The 22,854-nt window shown below is 44.6% G+C and overlaps 1 protein-coding gene across 1 annotated transcript in view; it reads left to right on the top strand.

The window, feature by feature from the left end:
• Positions 1-22,854, top strand: part of NALCN (sodium leak channel, non-selective) — a 2,843,734-nt gene that overhangs the window by 1,405,004 nt on the left and 1,415,876 nt on the right. The window lies entirely within an intron of this gene.

Below are 22,854 nucleotides of genomic sequence, written 5' to 3'. Positions count from 1 at the left end.
ATTCAATGAGACACAATGTTAGTCATGTTAGGCATGTTTAGTAATTCACACAATGAGCAGGATTTCAATATTTATGCTCCATCACTGTGAACACCGAAATTGTCAATAGAATTAGCAGAATGTATGGCCCTGAGAACCTACTTTCCCAACAAGTGATTTATGGCCCAATTTAGAGTCTGGCAGACAAGGTCCCAAATGCAACAGTGTGCCCTGCTCACCAAACCCTTGGTCTGCCCACCTCATTTAGAGATGGATGAACCATAACTTTTCCGTAGAAGAGACCCCGACTGGGTAGGGGCTGTCGGAAGAAGGACACTACACTGACCTCCCAATTTATGATGGAAGGTGTGAAGTGTTTTTTGCATGCCCATCACCACCAGGAAAAACATATTAACCAGCTACACCCTCTGGGAGAGAAATTTCCATTTTGGAAGTTTGTTTCTAAAAACAAATTGAAAATGCTTGGTCAACGACCGTCAAAACCGATGGGCAGGTGCCCATCAAACTTTTTGTACATTGTAACGAACTGCAGTGATGGCAGTTCCTTTCAACAGGAACGGTACGTACAGGTAAGAGTGGTGGGGCGGGGTGGAGGGATACTCGACAGATGACGACGAGGGAAAATTATTTATTTTATTTTCCCTCATTTTCATCTGTCGAGTCCCACCCCACCCCGACCCTGTTACCTGCACGGGCCACTCCTGCCTTTCAATGTACAAAGATGACCACTGCGCCAGTGGCTATTTTTAAAATTGATGGATGGTAGTCTATCAGGATTGCAGAGGTAATTTCCTTGTCACACTGATGGATTGAGTACCAGTAATCAAACTAACAATTGGGCCCTTAGTATATGAGGAAATGCAACTCTTTGGCATGTAAAGTGATGGCTGTTCTTTGCATTCTTTCTTCTCGGCATTTCATTTATGAACACCTGGGAACATGTTGGGCGTGATGTTTTTCACATGGACCCTTTGTCTGCTGAAAGCAGGTGGAATGTGTGTCCAGGATAAAATGGTGAAAACATGTCTGAATTGGTGCAGAAACACAGATCTCTGCATGTTAGTCACTAAAAACATGAAATGAGGAGCATCCACAAGCACTCTCCAGAATTATTTATTCCAGCAGGATCTGTAACTCCCATGAGGTAGTACTCGGCTCTTTTCCATCCCATTCAGATTTGGCCCCAAGTGCTGTATAATTATTTTACTAACTTCTTGACATTGGCTACATTTTTTTCAACTTATACTCATATAGACAAAAATGTACTCCTGTGGAATTTAGTGTGAAATAAAAACAAAGATATTAATATTTATGTTTTTATTTATGTTTTTCAACCACCCACCAATCTTCAACAGTTATTTTTATGGTTCTAGTTTGTTATTTCTTTTTTACACTGAGTAGGATTCTGGTTCCTGACCACACCCTCCTATCTTCAAGATGTTCTTTCAACATAGCACTCATTGTCTCCTACCCTGGCTCTCTGTACCATCCTTGCTGTTCTTTAAAACATGTTACCTTCTTCACCCATCACTGAATTTACATTTAGTGGTGTTGGACCTCCCCTTTTTGCAAGTTTAGCCCCAAACGTTTTGCTTTTTTTCTTCTCTGTTTATTTTTACCTGTTTTTGTTGGTTTTAGGACTCTGGGCACTTTACCACTTCTGACCAGTGCTAAAGTGCAAGTGTTCTCTAAATTGTATTGGTAGTTGGTTTCTCCATGATTGGCATATTTGATTTACTAGTAAGTCCCTAGTTTGGTGAACTATGTGTGCCCAAGGCATGTAAATCAAAGGCTACTAGTGGCTGAATGTGCCACCCACCTGAGAAGTCCTGCTCATATTCCTCAGACCTGCCACTGTGGCGTAGGTGTGTGCAGTTTTGAACTTCCATTTTAACCTGACAAGTGTACTAACTTTCCAGGCCCAAACCTTCCCTTTTACTACATGTAAGTCACCACTAAGGTAGACCCAAGGCAGTCCCAGGGGCATAGTGCAGTGTATTTAAAAGGTAGGACATGTACTGGCGTGTTTTACGTGCCCTAATTGTGAACTACTGCTCATTTTGTTTTTTAGTATTGCAAGGACTATCTCCCCCATAGGGCAACATGGGAATTTCCTTCAAATTTCTTTTAAGTATAATTTACGATTGGGAGCAGATAGAGATTTGGAGTTTGGGGTCTCTGAACTCACAATTTAAAATTACATCTTTTGGTGAAGTTGGTTTTGAATTGTGTGTTTGAAAATGCCCCTTATAGAAAGTGCAAAAATATCAAAACATCTAGCTGACCATTTGTAGGCTGACGACTTTTTAGGCAGACTCAGACCACATTCGCAAATCAGTTGGTCTATTTCATTTAATTATTCATTTTCATTCATTTCATTTTATGAATCCACAAGACAGATATCAGATACACATGACAATTCACATAACATCAAATCAAGGACGATTGAAACATTAAATCCAAATGACAAATACCGAATAACAATAACTTGAAATAATTTCCAGTCCAAAAAGAAACAAACAGTAACCCACAAAGAAAATTTTCGACAAACACTAAGGTTACCAACCAATAGGGGTAAAAGCATTTCTAATGACAGAGAGTTTAAGCATTCAATACATTATTTCCCTTAGCCTCTACACATATTTCTATTTAAATTCTTCCCCTGATATTAGAAATGTGCCAAAGCATTTCGAATCCCACTCTGTTTACGGGGACTCTCTTCAGGGCTGTGACTGGGTTCTGTGAAACCAATAAAAACATACATTTTATTTTGGTAAAGTGTCCTCATTCTCTTTAACCTCTATTGAATAAAAAGAAATTCAAAATTATATCTACTTCATGTAGATCTTGGACATCTCGTGAGGTTATGGGGATTATTGTGAGTTTGTGTTCCTAAAAGGACAAGAAAACTCGGTCATACATCGCCCTGTTGTACACTATGTCGATTAATTATTAGTACGGTATTGGAGACTCCGAATTAAAATAATTTTTCCCGCAAGTAAGTGGAACCTGCCACAACTCTACTAACAATTAATCAATATAGTGTACAACAGGGGCGATGTATGATCGAGTTTCCACGAGGTAGATATAATTTTGAATTTTTATTAGTCAATAGAGGTGAAATAGAATGAGGAGACTTTACCAAAACAAAATGTATGTTTTTATTGGTTTCACAGAATCCAGTCACAGCCCTGAAGAGAGTCCCTGCAAACAGAGTAGGATTCGAAACGAGTTGGCACATTTGTACCATCAGGGGAAGAATTTAAATAGAAATATGTGTAGCAGCTAAGGGAAATAATGTATTGAATGCTCAAACCCTATGTCGTTAGAAATGCTTTTACCCCCGTTGGTTGGCAACCTTAGTGTTTCTTGAAAATTGTTTTCGTGGGTTACCGTTTGTTTCTTTTTGGACTGGCAATTATTTCAAAGTATTGTTATTTGGTATTTGTCATTTGGATTTAATGTTTCAATCATTCTTGATTTGATGTTATATGAATTGTTATGTGTATCTGATATCTGTCTTGTGGATTCATAAAATGAAATGAATGAAAATGAATAATTAAATGAAATAGACCAACTGATTTGTGAATTTGGTCTGAGCCTGCCTAAAAAGTCGGCAGCCTGCAAATGGTCAGCTAGATGTTTTGATATGTTTGTATTTACTGGCCCTATCTAGCTGTGTGATACAGGGCCCACCCTTTGCATTACTAACTTTTAGAAAGTGGGCATTTTCTTGCTTAACCATTCTGTACCTCTGCTTGTCAATAGAATCCACGTCTGGGTTAGGATGACTGTTAGGTTCTTGTGCTTTCACTCTAGACAGTCCCACAAAGGGAGCTGAGGTGAGCCTTGCATATCCTGATGGGCAATCATCAGGCTGATGGGCCTCCCTGAGCTCGAGTGGTGGAAGGAGTTGTCACTGACACCTGAATAGGGCTGTGCCTGTCCTCACACAAAGTTGTTTCCACACCTGTGTAGTTTGTCTGGAGCCAGGTCAGGTGAAGGCAGGGTCTTGTGCACTACAAAGGCTTTCTCTTGAAGTTTACCTGCTTCAAAGACAGAAAGAGGTATAAGTATTAGACCTCTGACACTCTAAAATCAGAACACTTCTTGACTAAAGGACATTCTGTCCTGGGAGTGAAAGGACTGGACTTTGCTTTCTGTATCCTGCTTCCAAGGTTCTCCAAAGGCAGGTGTGTGCATGCCTCCTGTTAAGAAGTCTCAGGCCTATCAAACAGGGTCGTAACACAGGCCCCCGCATTGCCCCGCAGTGCGGGGGGCCCCCAAACTTCAGGGGCCCCCTCAGCACTGCACTTCGACCGAGGAGCTCCTGAAAGAGTCCGGAGGGGGCCCCTCCACGTACCTTGCAGGGAGGCCCCCTCAATTATTGTTACGCCACTGCTATCAAAGACTTCACCTACCAGTGACTGGGTTCTTCTGCTGAGGGTCCTGACTTACCAAGTGGTGCCAAATCCAGTCCCTGGGCCCTTGGAAGTGGAATCTGGTGTACTGAAGTAGAAAATCCACACATCGACTCTCAGCGGCCGTTTTCTCAGTGCATTGCCTGCCGTGCGACTGAAAAATCCTCGCATCGATAAGGTGCAGCTGAAGAATCAATGCATTGCTTGCCGTGTGGCTGAAAAATCACTACAGCCCGAGTCCCAACACCATGTCACCCACATCCGTGGCACCTTCTCTGCCTTCAACACATTGCATGCTTCGCGGCTGTGAAATTGAGACAGCGCCTGCTTTGCTGCTACCGCATTGACACAGCACATCTGGATTTTCGACGCATCGTATCTCAACGCTGTTTCTTCATTGATGTTGCTCAGCAGGGATGAACCGAGGCCACTTGTCTGGATATCGACTGATCACCTCCACTTCCAGTAGGGAACCAACGTATCACCTCCCCTGCCAGTAAGGAACCGACACATCAATTTCCCTGCGCAGCAGTAAGGAACTGGCACGTCACCTCCCCTGGCAGTAAGGAACCGACGCATCACCTCCCCTGGGAGTAAGGAACCTTTGCTTTTCCAGCGCTTTGCTTTTCCGACACCGCACCTCCCCTGTGCCTGTTTCGTCTTTGAAATTTTGATGCATCCAAGGTACTTTGTGCTAAATGAAACGGATCCATAGATGTCTATGTACTGAACTTATTTTACTGATGAAAAGTGATATCTTGACTTGTGCATTTTGGATTTTTATTGTTTTTGTCTTGTTTTATTCAGAATAATATTGATTATTTTTTTAAACTGGTGTGGACTCCTTTTGTAGTGTTTTCACTGTGTTACTGTGTGTTTATGTACAAATGCTTCACACATTGCCTCTGAGATAAGCCTGACTGCTTATGACAAGCTACCAAGGGGGCAGGGGTTATCTTAGCTGTGTGACTCCCTTATCCTAACTAGAGTGAGGGTCCCTACTTGGACAGGGTGCAAACCATTGCCAACTAGAGACCACATTTCTACAAGTGGGATATGATTTCTGGCTTTGATGAATAACCAATATTTTTGTCATGATGGATTCTGTTTCTCTGTGAATGGTGCAAATAGAAGAGTTAGCTCAACATTTCTCAAAAAGTGCTAGATGGTAAGTTAAACAACCTAATATAGGGTGAATGCAGCTAAGGAATCCCCGATTTGTTTAGTGAAGATTTATATGTATGCTGTTGTGGCCAGATTACTATACATAAGCTGTTTCAACAGAGCTATTTTGCACCAAGATGCTATTTAGCACCACAGCAGATATTATAAGCATGTCTTCTTTTGCTCCACTTCGTTTTAGGGTGGAACGTGCTATTTTACACCAGCAAAAATAAGTGTTCTCAACTGGTCTAATATCGATTGGTGCAGAAGCAGTATTCATCTCTCCACAGGTCTCTTAGTGGCTCTGTTCTGTTATATGCCATTTCATTCTGGAGTACATGTGCTCAGATGCAAATGACGGACCTCTGGAAGAAACCCAAAGAAAAGGGCCTACCCTCTGTCTGGAAGTGCCCAAGGTTCCCGCGACCCCAAAGACTGAAAGCCAAATTTCTCACAGTTACTTTTGCCCTACTGTTGCACAGATTGGAGTGGGAATAGTAACTCTTACCCCTCCGGAGTCTAATGCTTTACCTACTGTTGCACAGACTGGAGTGGGAATAGTAAATGTTACCCCTCCGAAGACCAATGCTTTCCCTACTGTTGCACAGACAGGAGGAGGAATAGTAAATGTTACCCATCGGGGGTCCAATGCTTTCCCTTTTGTTGGTAATAGAAAATGTTGACCCCTCCGGAGTTCAGTGCTTTCCTCACTGGTCCAAAGACTGAAGTGTGGATAATAAATGTTACACCTCAGAAGTCCAACACTTTCCATACTTTTGCAAAGACTGGAGTGGGAATAGTAAATGTAATCCCTCTGAAGTCCAACACTTTCCCTACTGTTGCACTTGCTAGTGTGGGAGCAGTACATTTTACCCATTCGGAGTCCAACACTTTTCCTACTTTTTTACAGACTAGAGCGGGTATGGTATAGCAAATATTTCAAGAGTTTAATACTTGTTTTTTAATATTGTTTAAATATATCTAATATTATTATTTATTTGTTTAATTTTATGGTATTTTTTATATTAATATATATATATATATTCTTATTTATTGTATTTTTATAGTATTAGTAACTGTTGTTATTATTAATATTTTGCATAATATTTTGGCAGTTTTTTATGTTTTATGAATGTATATATGTACATATATGAATATATATTTATATGGGTATATCTAGACATATATATATATATGCTTTTTATAGTAGTAAATTAAAAAAACACCAAATATTTATTAGATAATGTAAAATATTTTTTGGGATAATAGTGTTATATATATATATATATGTATATATAAATATACATAGATGTATATTTATATGTGTATGTTTAGATAAGCATATATTTATATATAGATTAAATGTTACCTACATTTATTTAATTTACATTAAAATAATGTTATATAATAAAATATTTAAGATTACTATTTTAAACTATTGATATTTTGAAAACAATATTTTTTTAGATTTTTCAACTATATCAGTGTGAAACAATATCTTTAAAAAAAAAATGTTTTGTACCTACCTTTAAAGGTATAGGGAAATGATATTTTTGTAATTGATATTTTTAAAATGAAATTTCTGTATCATGATATTTTTGTGATCGTATTATGTCAGTGATCTGTTCTGAGTAGCATTCCAACCCACCGTTTTTTACCCACTTTGCCACTCTAGGCAGATGCCCATTTTATGGACAGCAGTACGGACTCTGCCCGTTATGGGAACAATCCATCCCATACTGTCATGCGAAGAACCCTCTAGAGGGAAACACAAGCAACCTCACACTTGTTTTGGCCTTGTTAGGCTTTGTCAGAGGTATAGCTTGGATCCGGTGGCACAGCAAGCAAAGAACCCATAGCGGGGCATACCCTTGGCTACCAATACCTGCCTTATCATGAAAGTATCAGAGGAGCATCCTAGGCTAGCTCTTGTGATATACACATATATTTAGAAGTGGCAGCTCAAAGCCCTAATAAAGAGTAGGATCTGGGGTGAACAGCCCTAACCCATTACTCCTTGTGACAGTCCCGATAAATAATAGAAAAAACATGAACATTAATTTTTGTTGCTATCAAACAACACCAACTGCCATGCTAGGAAATAGAGAACACAACATTACACTTATATAATATGTAATCTGTTGCTGAATTAATGCCAAATGGCTCTGTACATGATTCTGAAACAGATTTCAACGAGAGTGAGTCAGAAATTAAATGTGCTTACTGAGGAATGTGGAGGTTCACTTCTATGATGCAAACCATCCTTATGTTGTTTGGAAATCTACTTATTTCCCAAGCAATATCCAGCTATATCCTAGATCTGTTGTGGTAGTGCTGTTGGAAAAACATCAGGCTTCCATTCAGTGACCTTATTAGGAATCCTCGGGTAATTATGATTTGGCTAGTAACAAGAGTTACAGTAGAATTGGGACTGCAAGAGTCACTGTTACTTCGCAGGTCAAAAGTAATATGCCCAGTCACTTTGCCTGATGATATCAGATAAATAATCTAGGAGACTTCCTAGGCAATAATGTGTGAGTCAGTGAGAATCACCATTTCACACATGTTATTCCCCATGAATGCCATCATCTGGAGAATTTCTGCCTCACAAATTTATTGATGCATTCAATTTTTGTTTCAACATCATTCCGAAGTGATGGAATCAGTATAATAACCATATCATTCTATCATTAAAACTAAAAAGAGGTAATTTCAAGCCCAGCCCGCACAGCAACTTTCAACAACAATCTGACATGGGAAATGAATTCCTCATTCTTCAACTGGAGCATAATATTATACGCTTCTCTAAAGTCGGTAACACATTGCCTCATGATTAAAGGTAATAAAATACTTTTAGTATAGAATAAGTAAAAATCACAGAATAATAAAAAATGTAGCATTGATTGGCCTGATCTCCCATTGCACGGGCATGGACAGGAGTCTAAGGGGGATATTCACAAGAACGTGTGATAACTACCGCAAGAGTAGCGTAACACAACTTCCAATATCGCAGCCCATCGCGGGAAAATAACCCTGTGACAACATGGAATTCACAACAAGGTGGTACCATGCAATAGTCTGCCGACACCGCAGACATTGTCCGCCATACAACCACCACGATGGAGATAAAAACACAAACCACAACACTAAAAAACATGCGATGGGCCAAAGTGCGATGAGGAAATCAGAGATAAGTTGCGCCAGGCCTGCAACACACACCAGGCAGGCCGAAAAAATCACCATAAAAGTAGAAAAAACACCCACACCTAAACTGACCTACACCCAAGCACCATGGAGGCAGCCGGAGCAGGCGCAGAGGATGAGCACAACCCCACAAGCACCCCGGACGACCAGCCCGGGACATCGGGGACAGGGAAGGGCAAGGACAAGAAGACGAAGAAGACGAAGTTCAGTCTGCAGGTGAACAGGATCATAGTCACAGAGATGATGGAACACCATCAACAACTCTTCGTCACCTCCAGCGTGTCATTGGGCACCAAAACTGGAATATGGTGGGACATCGTGGACAAGGTGAATGCCGTCGGAGAGCACAAGCGGACAATGGACGAGGTCAAGAGGCGATGGAATGACATCAAGTGGAAGACCAAGGAGAAACTCTCCGCCAACCAGAAGGCAGCAATGAAGACCGGAGGTAGGGGCCCAGCGCCACAGCTCGTGCTGGATGACATGGAGGAGCTGGTGTCGACAGTCATCAGTGTGGATACTGTGGCCGGAGTCGGGGGACTGGACACTACTCGACAGGACACAAGACAACCGCAACAGGGTGAGTGACCACCAGGTACTGGGGGGACGGCTGGAGATGGCCACAATGGCACACATGCACAATCAAGCAGGGCACAGTACACACCCCCAATGACCCTGGCACCTCGCCCAGACCCACAGACTGTCACAATGTACAATGCCATACTGTCAGAATGTCAACCTGTACCATGCGGCTACATACATGTGGACAGATTGTAATACACCATCCCCCTTTCACATCGCAGGGGCATCGTCAACACCTCCTGCAGAGCAGTCCCAGCCACTCTTCACTGATGACGAGGAGGACAACACCAGCATCGATGCACAAGCCCTCCTAGACATCATTGACCTCATCCACGACTCACCTCCAGGATCAGGGCAGCCCAGCTACATCGAGGAGACCCCACCCACCACCCAAACCACCCAGCAGGAGGCACCCTCCCAAGTCCCCCAGGAACAACAAATGGCCTTCCAACGCCATGTACTGGAGGGCCAGAGGGAGATGGCTGAGCAGGTGCGGGTGGGGTTCGAACTCATGGCTGCCAAACTGGACGCCATCCTTGGGTGTCTATGTCCGCCCCATGGTCTCCAACGAGCCCTAACTGACATTGCTGGAGTCATGACGCGGAGAGTAGAACAGCTGTCTGCTCAGAGTGACTCCAGCGATACCAGCCGTGAGCTGGCACACATGCGGAGGCTCATGGAGGACATAGTGCGTATGTAGGCGGAAAGGATGGCAGTCACCGCTGCACATCATCGGAATGTAGCTGGGATCTATCATGCCCTGCAGACCTCCATCATGGCATTGCCGCCACAAGGTGTGGCGCTGATGAATGCTACTGCACCCACACCATCCACATCCCCGCGCCCTGGTGTGTCAGTGCCTCACAGTGTGGCAGCCGTATCCACCTGGCCTGTTTCTGCTTGGTGCCAGACATGGCCTCATGACCTTCCACTGACCCCCAATACACTCTGATGCACTCAACTTGGACAGCGACATGGACTGCCACTTCCTGTTCGACGACCAATGACACGGCAGACAGACTGCGGACTGTACCCTTCCTCTTCCGCAGTACATGTCCTCCCCTGATGGACTCTGGCTGGCCCTCCACGGGCCCATATTGTGTAGTGTGCTCAGCATTGCCCTGTACCGCTCCAGCTGCAGAACTGCACTCGATGTGCAAATAAACATCCAGTGACGCACTGCTATGTCATGTGTTACATCATTCAGGTATGGATGTGTGGATGAATGTGGGGACAGTGCCTTCCCTTGCGTTAATGATGTTCATTCTGTGGGATGCGAGTCAGGGGGTACGACATTGCATTTTGTGTACCTGGTCCCGTGAACACTACAACAGGAACACATGCATCAGTCACTTCCTTGTCCGGACATGGACTGGACCACGCCCCGAGCCCACGAGTCATTGTGGCAAGCCCAGCGCTGGTCTAGGGTACGGCAGGCCAGACCACTCCGATGACGCACCGAGGGGGGGCCATCATTGCTACCCATCGCAGGCGTACTCGCCTCTGGTGTGCAGGTCACTGGTCTAGTCGTCAGCATGTCACAGCCACTCCCTGAGGGCAGGTTTACACACACACCACACCTATCCGGCACAGGCGTCACTGGCCATGTGACTCAACCAAAATAAGGGGCCGATGACGTCACATTCCCCTCTTTCGGTGTTGACTGGATGACGTCCGTTCCACGCTTCTCATTCATAAAGGGCCCATTTGTTGTTGCGCACAGTGTTAGTGGCATCTGAGGCCTGGTGCACGACACGGGCCTACCGCCACGTGGCACTGACTGGGTTGCACAGGGTTAGTGGCACTCGGAGCATTGCGGCCGGCACAGGCACCCCGCCACAGGACGGTGACTTTAGGTGCGCTGAGTCAGTGGCACCTTGAGCTGCTGAGTGGGTGTTCAGCCTGCGGTGATGCCCCATCCTGGCGGTCCGGACAGCTCAGGTTTTGTGTGCCCTGCTGGACCGCAGTGTAGGCCAGAGCCAATAGGGCAGCGCGAGCCTACTGCAACATGGCATCGCTTCCGGGATCCCAGAGTTAGTGGCACCCATTGGGCTGAGCGGGTGTGCAGCCTGCGATGGTGCCGGGTGCACTGCCATGTCCTCTGCCATGAAGTAATCAAGACCCTGCACCAAACATGAGACCTGTTGGCCTGCGGAGCGTGTCTGCATGGTGTGGAAGGTGCCATGTCGGCGGGCCCCGGGCTTGTGGCTTGCAGGGGCACGTGGTGGGACCTCCTGTCTACGCGCCGGTGGTGAGCAGTGAGGCCTGGGTGTGCATGGGCGGGCATGCTCGGGTTGGGGTGCCTCTGCCTGGGTGTGCATGGGTGGGCAGGTGATGTTGTTTTGTTCAGGTGTGTGTACTGTGCCATTCGGGAAACACCCATTACAACGACTCTGTTTTCACGCGCTGCCATCACAACGCGACTTTCACATCGCAGGAGGCTTGACATTGCATGCTTTTACAACGCATGCTAGTAGTGCGCATAGACATTTACATCGCTAGCATTTACATCGGACAACGCATAAAAATTAGAAATGTGACAATGCTGCTCAAATATAAAACAAGAATGACAAACAAATAAACGAGTTTCCCTTGATGTACCAAGCACATTGCAAAGGGCGCCGAATTTAACATAATTAGGTTTGTTCATTGCAGAGATTGCTTTTTACAGTTCCACCATGAAAAGAAATGTTTTGTCAGAAAGAAGCCTGCATTTTACAGATGGCATGGGGTGAAATCTACGAGAATTGCAGACCTTTACTAAAAGACAAGTCACACACAATGAGAATTATTGGAGGACTGTACGAGATGTGCTGGCGAATGTCTCTGGCGCTGGGCAACACTTCGTTCTTGCGGATTTACATTTTAGTGAGATAAAGAACTTTTTATTGGGGCAACGTGTCAAGAATCTTAAAAACTATGCGCAGTAGCCAATAAGCCAAAGTGGGCCTCTTTAACCAAAAAAATAGCTATCAGGAAGACTTATTGAGATGCAAGCACACAATTTGGAGTTCGGCACACCTGTAACCTCATCAACTGAAAATAATTCTTCCGGACCTACAGTAAATGTGTGGCTTTCGCATCGCATCAATGCAGCTACCAGACGAAGGCATCTATAATTCACAGCTGACAAGTGTGCGGCGCCGCAAATGTAATTATCAAAACCATCAAATATTGACTCCTTTAGTAATTATACAGTTACTGTGAACCAGTCTTTTTTAGTGGTGAACTGTATAATAATGGCATTCATTATGAATACAAGTTATATTCCAGGGACATCGCTTCTCATATGATAGCAGCGATTATTATTGTCCGCTGAATATTTATCAAAACAACAGTTTGTAGCTGCGCCAGTGGCAGGTGAGTGTGACGTTATAGTAACTCGAGTGCAGACACACAGAAGATGATAAAAACACACCTTATAACCTTTAAATAACCATTACACATTTTCGGCAATGCCAAATGTGGAGGCGCTCGTAATGGTAACAATAATGCTTTCTCAGCTTTATTATAGTTTGATGATGATGTGCTGCGATGACAGTTTGATGACAGATGCGGTGACAACAAGTGCTGCGATGACATGACAGATGTGGTGCAAGATGACATGCGTGCACAAGTTTACGGGTGTGAACATTAGTTTGTAAGTAATGCGCTGAACTGTTTCTTAAATGCAATGAAATGCGTAACAGTTGGTTTCGGTAAAGCAAACCAGCATTTGGAATGTATGAAATTAAATTACAGTAATAATGATGGACCTTGCTTTCATTACTCATTCATTTGGCCACGGAGCCGCGGAAGATGCCATGGACAGCTCCGTTAAGGTACCACATTTTGGATTTAGAATTTTGAAATATTTACATAATTATATGACATTCATACTGATTGACAGCTGCGTGATTTGCGTCATTCATTAGGTCGTCGTGAGTCACGGAAGATGGCATGGACAGAGAGCAGGTGGAAGGCAGAGCTCCCTAAAAGGTAGGTGACTTTAACTTTCATATATACTTTTTTAATTATGGCATGGACAGCTCCGTTAAGGTACCACAGTAACAGTTTTGTTTTTACAGTTAGCGCCGACGCGCACGTTCATGCGGAAATGTCGTCATTCATGGGGTGGTCGCGAGACACAGAACATGCAAGGGACGGCTCCAGTAAGCTAACACACTTTTATATTACTTGTAAACACACTCTATTTCAAATGTTTAGTTGCTGTTTAAAAAATGCGTTGTAATGCTACGCGATGTTTTTGTATGCTTCGTCATGCCTTGTTGCATAGGGGAACGTACATTGACGTTGCAACGGCACGCGATGTGAAAACTTGCGAAGTAACAGTCTTTGCGATGGAAATTCAGCGTGGTTACAGTATGCGATGTAACGGTTGGCGATGTAGCATCATACATCCGTGCCATTCATGTATCTGGACTCTGTTTCAGCTGGCGGCTCTGACTCAGATGTGTAACCTGGTGAACTGCAATACATCAACACAAAACTCTTTCACACGAAGGAGGGTCCAAGGGAAATGTTTAAAGACCAGCAACAGTATAAATCCCCAAATCAACATACAATATACAAAAATACTGTGGGTCTAATGTTCAATGTGAGTACAGACACTGATGAGAAAAAAGAGAAGTGTAAAGCCTCAAAGGAGGAGTGTTAAGTTCCCATCACCCACCAAAGGTGGCTTATCATCATCTGGGAACTGTGGACAGTGCCATGAGTACCAACCACTGTAGTAATTATGGTGGTTCCACAGCTGTCCCAGGCGTGTACGGTAGGATGACGGTTGCAGTGCAAAAAATAAAGAAATACAAGTGCTATTAAAAATGGCTAACAAGACACTAGATATATTTATTCTGGCGCTATCTTGATGCCACTTTAAAAACAATGCAAAGACAGCTTCAACAAATAACTGTCAGGTTATCGGTCAATCTTTTTCTCTCTCTCTCTCCCTCTATTCTTCTCTCTCTCTCTCTCCCTCTCTTCCTCTCTCTCCCCTTCACTCTCTCTCTGTCCTTTGATGTGCCGAGGGCACACCTTCTCATCAAGATTTTTGTCTTGCAGGCTGGGACCCGAGGGGAGCAGCCATGTGTCTTCATTTTATTTCAGGGTTCATTTTAATAAAGTTTCATTTGTTGCTTCGAAAGTGAATGTGTGCTGCTCTTTTCTGTGTCGACACATGCATGCCACCAGTTGTGATTGTGCAACGTCAGGCGGATTATTTTGTGCATGTTTAGGTGTAGCTGATGTGGTATATCTTTGGTCGGGGGGTGCCAGGGATGGGTGGTCCTGGGGGTGGTGTCGGTGGATGTTGTGGCCCTCTTGGGTGTCCAGGCCGCATGATGGGTGGCTCCATGGCTTCTGTTGCCCTTCGGGTGTGGCCCTGGGCTGGTCTCCCGTTTGTGGTGCAGGCTGCCGTCTGACTTTACACCAGGTCGGAACAGGTGTAGATTTCCTGGTGCGAACGAACCTTAGCACCTGTTTTATGTTTTTATTGCTGATGTGGTTGGTCGTTGAGACTGTTGTGGTGTGCTGTTGTTGCGGATTTTGACACGGGAACTCCCACTCTGCATCTCATTAGCTATAGTTGCCCGGGTCCTCTGTGGCAATGTTTTTTGCGGCTGCTTTCGCGGGTAAACTGGTGCTGTGGGCTGTTAACACCAGCTTGTGAATGGGGCGATGGATTTATCACAACTTTGGCTGTGATAAAGTGCTGTTGACTCGGCGATAGTTTCTTGTGAATATGCCCCTAAGTTTGCTTGAAAGCCTAGAGTGACGCTTAACAGATACTTAACCGTCCAGTCCCTAAAATGAAACAACAAACTACGCTACCATTGCCCCATCGGACTTGTCAAATACCTTTGAATGGGGGTATGCCTGCCTGAATTTATATTCAGAGAAACTATCACTCTTGGCTTGGCTGACTCCTTCTTCAGTCTCTTAGCATGTGGTAATTTAAACCAGGTGGTCTGCAAATGTTTTTTACTAATAGTGTGAGGGCTGACTTAATTCTCAAACAGCTGTTGACATCCTACCGTACACATGCGGGATTCTACATACACCAGCCAGGGGATATTTCTATCTTTACCAAAAGAGTGGCAATCTTTAATAATGTCTCTAGTGAGGCCTCCCTCTGTGTTTCTCCAAATTGCAAGCCATAACAACAATAAGCGCGCACTAATTTAGTCCTCAGTGAAGGGGATATTCAGTTCCCTATGACATACACAATTCGAACATGAAATCGGTGCCCCCAGAATTTTTCTGCATGATTTATGCTCTTCCACTTGGATTGGGTAACATTTAACAATACTCTAAACTTCGGCTCTATAGGTAATAATTGGGAGACATTGTGTTTAAAGAAATCTTCAACAAAGAAACTAGGACTCCCCCCCCCTTCCTGTGTCTAGGTAAACTAATTAAAGAGCTGATGAATCTGGAGAATGTATTCTCACTATGTGCTATGTGTGCTCTCCATGAGCTGTTGTCAACGAAAACCATTCCCAGGTAAGGAAAAGTGCTTGTGCATTTTCACCTTGATTAACCCGCTTTTAAAGTTGCCAAGTTATGTTCCTGTGGGCCGCAAGAAATGATAAAAGATTTGTTAAGATTAGTGCGCAAATCTAGTGATTCCATAAAATGTACCAAGGCACGTACTAGCTGCCCACCTTCGGGGTGCGGCCATCAGCACAGCGTCGTCAGCATATAGTAATGCTCGTAAAAAAAAGCCTTAAATCTTGGGGACGTCGGGGTAGTGGTGAGCAAAAGGGTGGAGGTCATTTATATAAAAAATAAATAAGAGTGGAGCCAACACACGTCCTTGTCACACACCTCTGAGGATGGCCACATCTCCCCATACCTCCCCCTGAATATTAATTCTTATATTCGGCTTTCATGCCCCTGTGCAAATATGCTAGAAAGTGCACCAGTGCTTTACCCGTTCCAAGAGATGTCAAAATATAGACCACAGCTTTGAGCGGCTTACGCTGTCAAATGCAGTGGTCATGTTCATAAAAGCTAGATATATTGGGGAGTTTTTGGCTATGGTGTATTTTATCATTAGCAAATTAAGGTCAAGGTCAAGGCATTGATCCACCGTGCCAACCTCAGCTCTGAAGCCATACTGACTAGGATAAAGTACTGACTTCTCTTCTGCCCAATCCAGTTGTATAAGGCCCTACCTAAAGTTTTTAAGGTAGTGTATAATAATGATATGGGCCTGTAACAACTGCGCTGAGAACGATCCCCCTTTTTAAAAATATGCACTTTTATAGAGGTTGGCCATGTGTGGGGTGGGGGGACAAAAGCAAGGTTGTTAAAAACATTCAATAATAAGGGTGCCCAGAAACCAGGGTTGTATTTGAGGAGATCTATTGGGCCCCCGTTGAGGCGGGGACCTTGCCCCGACACTCTGATTTAGTGCCACCTCTATTTCCTCCAAAGACAGTTGTACTAAAGCAAAGTTTAGGTTATCGCTATTGGAGCATTCCAGGGAGTATACATTAGGGAAGTGGGCTTCCCAGGCCTGGCTTGTGATATTGCTGCTACTCTGTCTCTTTCTGATTCGATTGCTTCATCTCTATTAGAGCAGTCCAAAAGAGTTTGCTATTCTTAATGTTTGCTGCCATGTCTAAGGGGTCCAAATGTTAATTCAATAGTTCCATTTTCCTGGCTGAGATAAACCGCTTATACTGTTTGCGAGATTCGGCCACAAATTGGGGGTTCTTTGGGAATGCCTTATGTGCCCGCCGCAGCTGACGACTAGCAACCAAACACTCCCAATTAAACCACCTAGGCCTATCAAGCAATGGTTTAGTCGTAACCATGAGCTCTTTTTTTGATATTATCACAGAGATTAACAAAAACTACAGATGCCGGATTAACGGTGTCGACTTCAGTAAGGCAATCTTGCCATTTAAACTCTGTCCATCAGATGAGGGGTTGAGGTGCTGAGTTCAGATCTCCCTATTATATAAAGGTTTTGGGGTCATAACAAATGTTACTTTAATAGGATGATGATCGCCGTGACTAGAGGGGATCACTTTGTCATGTAATAAAATATCGTCGGAAGGTTGGAAGATATGAAGGTATAGTCTATTGTAGATGTTTGGCCTCGATCCCTGAATGTAGGTAGTGGTTCACTACCATTATATACAATGTCCATAACATTTTCTAGGTCATGGGTTGCCAGGGGAGGTACCACCTTGCGTCAGAGCTGTTTTGTTCATGAGTGATATCTATATCAGGATTAAGATACTTTGCATATGCTATGGGAGGGGAAATTGGTCTAAATCTTGCGTTAAAATCTCCCCCTATTCAGAAACCCACAAACTGACCTCTGTCACTTACGTTTTTTTGAAGGGAGGATATGTATTCAAATAGGGTTAAAAATGTGGTATTGGGCACACTACTAAAATCATTATTGTAAAAATTAATTAGATACATGGTTAGGCCTCTTTTGTACTGCACTGTCAACAAATTGGCACCAGCTATCTCTGGGGTCTTCACACTGCCTCCTGCCTTGATGTTCACCAAAATTTCCAGCCCCACTATCGCACGCCCCAACCTTGATGGGGTTGGTGGGTTATAACAACATACAAAACCATTTATGTGTACATTGTTCATCAACCAGGTCTCCTGGAACATTAAAACATAATTAAAGAAAGCCAGTCCGCACATGACAGCTTAGATTGTAACCCAGCTATGTTCCAGTTCAGGATTTTTTATGTGTGATTGTTAGGATTTCCTGTTGTACTCGGGCCAGACGTAACCTGCAAAGCTATTTCAGGAATCAGCTTATTAGATGCCGAGCTCGGCCTGCCAGGGGGAATATACCTCAGTCAATCCTGCCCGTCTAAACGCTCTAAAATATTCCAAACGTATTCCTTTGTGTAGAGTTTAAGGGGGGGTAAAAAGCCTCATTGTCATTGGTTTAGAGAAATAACCTAAAGGGAGACAGAAAATTTTAGTATTAAGACCAATAGTATCTTCCTGTTGTTTTAGTAGATTACGCGCAATAGAAGACCTTCGGAAGTTAACTACGATGCAGTCACTTTCAATCTTTTTTTCAGAGTGACCAACCAACCCTCCTTGCCATCAATATGTTGTTACTATGGGCAGGATTAAAACTTTTGTGTTTGCTAAGCCAGGCAACACTCTTATTTCGTGAAACATTTGCAGACCAGCAGCAGCTGGCATGGCTAGCTGGTGGCGGGGCAGGCGGCTCACACGGGAGGTGGGGGGTGTAGCGGCTGGCAGGTGGTCGTGCATAATAATAATAATTTAAAAAAAATTAACTTACCTTCCCGCCGGATCCCCAGTCTCCGCTCAAGCTCCTGCTCTTCTCTGGAAGCACTCACAGCCAGGCCCCACTCACCAATCACAATGCTGCTTGCAGCATTGTGATTGGTAGGCACCCAGACTCCCCTGACCAATCACAATATTGCAATTCAGTGTTGTAATTGGTTGTAAGCATCCTGGTTCAATGCTCAACCAGGGAATGGGAGCCTGGGCTTGTTCTCCATGCAGGCCGTAATACAGCCTGCATGGAGTAGGGGAAAGTGCGCATGACTGGTTTGAGAGGCCCAAGAGGGCCGACCAAACAGTCATTGCGCACTTGAGTGGGCAAACCACTCCTGTCCCTGCCCTGCTCCGTGAGCAGAGCAGAAAGCAAGCACTGCCCGCAAAGGAAACATAACATGATAATAACCGAAAGTTATTATCATGTTATGTTTCCCCCTCTCGCACTGCATGAAAGCAGTGGGGCGATGCTCCTCCGTCACTCTTTTTCGTTATGTCGCTGTACTTTTAGGAAAAGAGGAGTCCACATGTACTGTTGTGCAACTAGGCATATCAGGATTATTACTAACGCTTGGTGCAGGGTTTTTACTTATGTTTGTATGGAGCTGGATGTTAAGCAATGCCATCTCCTCCTCGGGTAAAGCATCAATACCTGCTTTTTCCCCTGTTCCCAGTGATGTTGGTAATGCCCCATAGTTTAGTGACAGAGGGGCAGGAGACAACACAACCCCCTTCATTTCTCCGCTTTCCCATGATGATGAGTTCATTATCTTCTCACCTGGTTATTTCAGTTTTCTCACATAGATGCCCACAGGAATGCTTGAGCCCAGAACTAAGACGGGGGCCCGGCCCAAAATCGCACAGTTATGTACTGGCTCAGACAAGTCCTCCCTCGGCCCAGTCTGTGCCTGGGGCATGCCCGGGCACGCTCCACGCTGCGGGACGCCATGGGCGATTAAATGACACCTATGGCAGCAATCGTTCTGGGCCTCCTCCGGGCCAGGGGCAGCTGGGGATTGGAATTTCCACTCCCCCCTTGTGCGGCAGCAGGTGCAGGCTATAGCAAGGCTCCCGCGCTGCGGGACGCCTCTGGTGATTAAATGCCCCTCCTGCGCCTACGACAATCTTTGCGGCCCTCCTCGGGGCAGGGGCAGTTGGGGGTTGGAGGTTTCCCACTCCCTTGTGTGCCAGTAGGTGCAGGCTGTAGCAAGGCTCCCACGCTGCGGGATGCCTCAGGCAATTAAATCGCCCTCCGGCGCCTACGGCAATCGTTGTGGCCCTTCTCCAGGCTGAGGCAGCTGGGGGTTGAAGTCTCCACTCACCCCTTGTGCTGCAGCAGGTGCAGGCTGTAATGAGGCCATAGCAATGTCCAAGCTTCCACATGTTAAAGAAATGTTTTTTTCAAACTTCCAAGAGACTTTGTCATATTTTAAATGGTTTGTTGTATGGTTTACCAAACACACATTTTTAGGGCTCGGCTCGTGCACCTGCTTTGAGATCCGAGGCAGACCATAAGCTTGGTTCTCCCTGTTAATTTGTTGGCTCGCCCCCACTAGGTCTGACCATCATCAGCCCACCACTAAAATCCAGAACATTAGGCGAAACCAACACTGCCTGCTTTGCCAAAATGAGTAGGGAACAGGCTGCCACGCAAAGTTTGTCAATAATTCATTTCAATCGGAACTCCAGGAAAACTGCTCCCTCCAAACTGGTTGGTGTGCACAAAATTGATGCATTCAGTGTTGGTAATTCTGGGGTGGAGCAATATCAGACAAAAAATACCTGATTCATAATGGAACTCTTAGACCTGACATCCTTGGCATGGTTTTTCCCCAAATGTTTGCCTTCCATCCTCTTGTTTTTGCTGACTTTGCTTTTGCCGACTTTAGGGCTCTGTGCACTTTACCACTGCTACCCAGTGCTAAAGTGCTTGTGCTCTCGCCTTTAAGCATAGTAACATTGATTTACACCCAATTGCACGTTTAATGTACTTGTAAATCCCCAGGACAGTGGTACTACATGTATCCAGTGGCTGTATATTAAAAACAACTAGTGGGCCTTTAGCACTTATTGTGCTCCCCACTTAAGTAGCCTTGTAAACATGTCTCAAGCTTGCCATTGCAACCTGTGTGTCCAGTTTTAAAATGCCATTTTGACCTGGTAAAATAAACCCTTTGCCAGGCCTAAACCTTCCTTTTTACAACATATAAGTCACCTATAGGGAAGGAAAGTTGGACATCTACTTTTAAGTTTTACATGTCCTAGTAGTGAAAAATTCTTAAATTAAATTTTCACTACTGCAAGGCCTACCTCTCCCATAGAATAACATTGGGTCACCGTAATACATTAAATACCAGCTAACTCAATTGGGCGGAATTAGGAATGCTAAATTTGGTGTTTAAAGAACTGTAATTTAAAACCCTCATTAATGGTAAAGTCGGATTTTAAGTCGCAATTCTGAAAATGCCACTTTTAGAATGTTAAAACTGGGGTGGCAAAGTGAGCAAAAGAATGATGGATTTAACCCAGATCTATTGACTGGTGATGCCCTGAAACCGGTCCCAGGATGCTTGTTTCTAGTCCAGGGAGGACCTGGCTTGGCAGTTCGGTCGGATTGTTCCTATGAGGCACAGGGTCAAGACTTATTTGCATATGGCTGGGTCTAAACTGGGGTGGCATGGTGAGCAAAAGTATGATGGATTTAACCCAGATCTATTGACTGGGGGTGAATGTTTGATTCACTCTGCATTCCGTCCATCATCTGTGTGACTTTTAGAATGCTGACATTTTCTTGTCCTATCCATTTAGTGCCTGCAGCCTATATCCTGGGTCACATGAGTAGGTGTGGCTGGCAGTTGGTCCTTGTGTAGTGAACCCAGAAAGTGAGAAATAGGAGGAATAGGTGTTGGCAGGATGGGCCATCTCTGACTTGATAAAGGCAGAAGGAGTTGTCACCTACAACACTTGCACATCATAAAGCCCCTGCCAGGGCACACTCACAAAGGGTTTGACACTATTCACTTGTGCCCCAATTCATTCTGGGTCCAGGGTAGGGAGACAGGAAATTCCAAGCACCTCTGGGGAGGAAACCTACAGAACCTTCTCCTACTTCAAAGCTGGTGTCAGGTATCACTACTGGACCCTAAGACCCAATTCTTCCGTACACCTCTAGGCCAGTGGAAGACTCAGAAGGCCTGCTGTGCTGCACTGCTGCTGGAAGGACTGTCACTCCACTGCCCTGCTACTGGTCTGTCCTGCTGCCTGACTGTAAAGGGCTAGGCCTGCATCTTGAAGACAGGACCACCTGAGTGACTCCAAGGGCTCGTTGGCTGGCCTTCTGATCAGAACCTCAGGGACAGGAAAGGCTCCATCGACCTTGAACCAAGCGCCTGGACTCTGTCTGCTGTGAGTCTTGTTCCCCAAACTGTTCCACCACTGTCCTGAAGGTGCTCTGCCAGCCCAGTTGTGGTCTTTGGGCAGAACCAAAGCAACGCAATAGATATCTTCACAGCTGCGCATCGGAACCCCTGCTGCACAATGCATCCCAGATGGAAGACATTGCATCACAGCAAGCAGCTCCTCGGAACTGCTGCTGCACTATGCTTCCTCAACGCAGGACTTCGCATCCAATCCCCTCACCATCGACATCCTAGGAGACGATGCAGGACCTAGCATTGCCACCCCACAGCTTCATCGGAACTGTCGCTGTGCGACCCGTCCTCAGTGCAGGATCTACAATGCTCTGCAACCAGGATACAGGTTACTTTGTTCAGTGGGCCTAACTAGGTCCCTGTATCCAGCCTGAACTTGTGCCTTTGTCCTGGTCCGGCGCAACCAGATACCCACTGTTGGCGCTTTTTGTTTTTAGGCATTATTTTCACTTAAATATTTAAAACTGCATATCTCTGATTCTACTGATTGGATTTTTGTTGTTTTGGTGTCAAATAATGTTTCAATTTTCACTCTATTTTTCCTGATTGGTGTGGGGGTATTTCTTGTGTTGTATTTTCACTTTATTACTATTTGAAGTGCTGCATAAATATTTTACACATTGCCTCTAGGTTAAGCCTGACTGCTTTGTGCAAAGTTACCACAAGGATAAGCACAGGTTAATTTGAGGTCGCTTGTGAGTTCTTCCTAACAGAAATTGTGGTTGCTGCTTGAGTAGGGCTTCACCTGCCTTAACCAA

The sequence above is a fragment of the Triturus cristatus genome, chromosome 8, assembly GCF_964204655.1.
Source record: "Triturus cristatus chromosome 8, aTriCri1.1, whole genome shotgun sequence".
Lineage (NCBI taxonomy): Eukaryota > Metazoa > Chordata > Amphibia > Caudata > Salamandridae > Triturus > Triturus cristatus.
The sequence above is the reverse complement of the archived record's forward strand: the minus strand, read 5'-3'. Positions and strand labels throughout refer to the sequence as shown.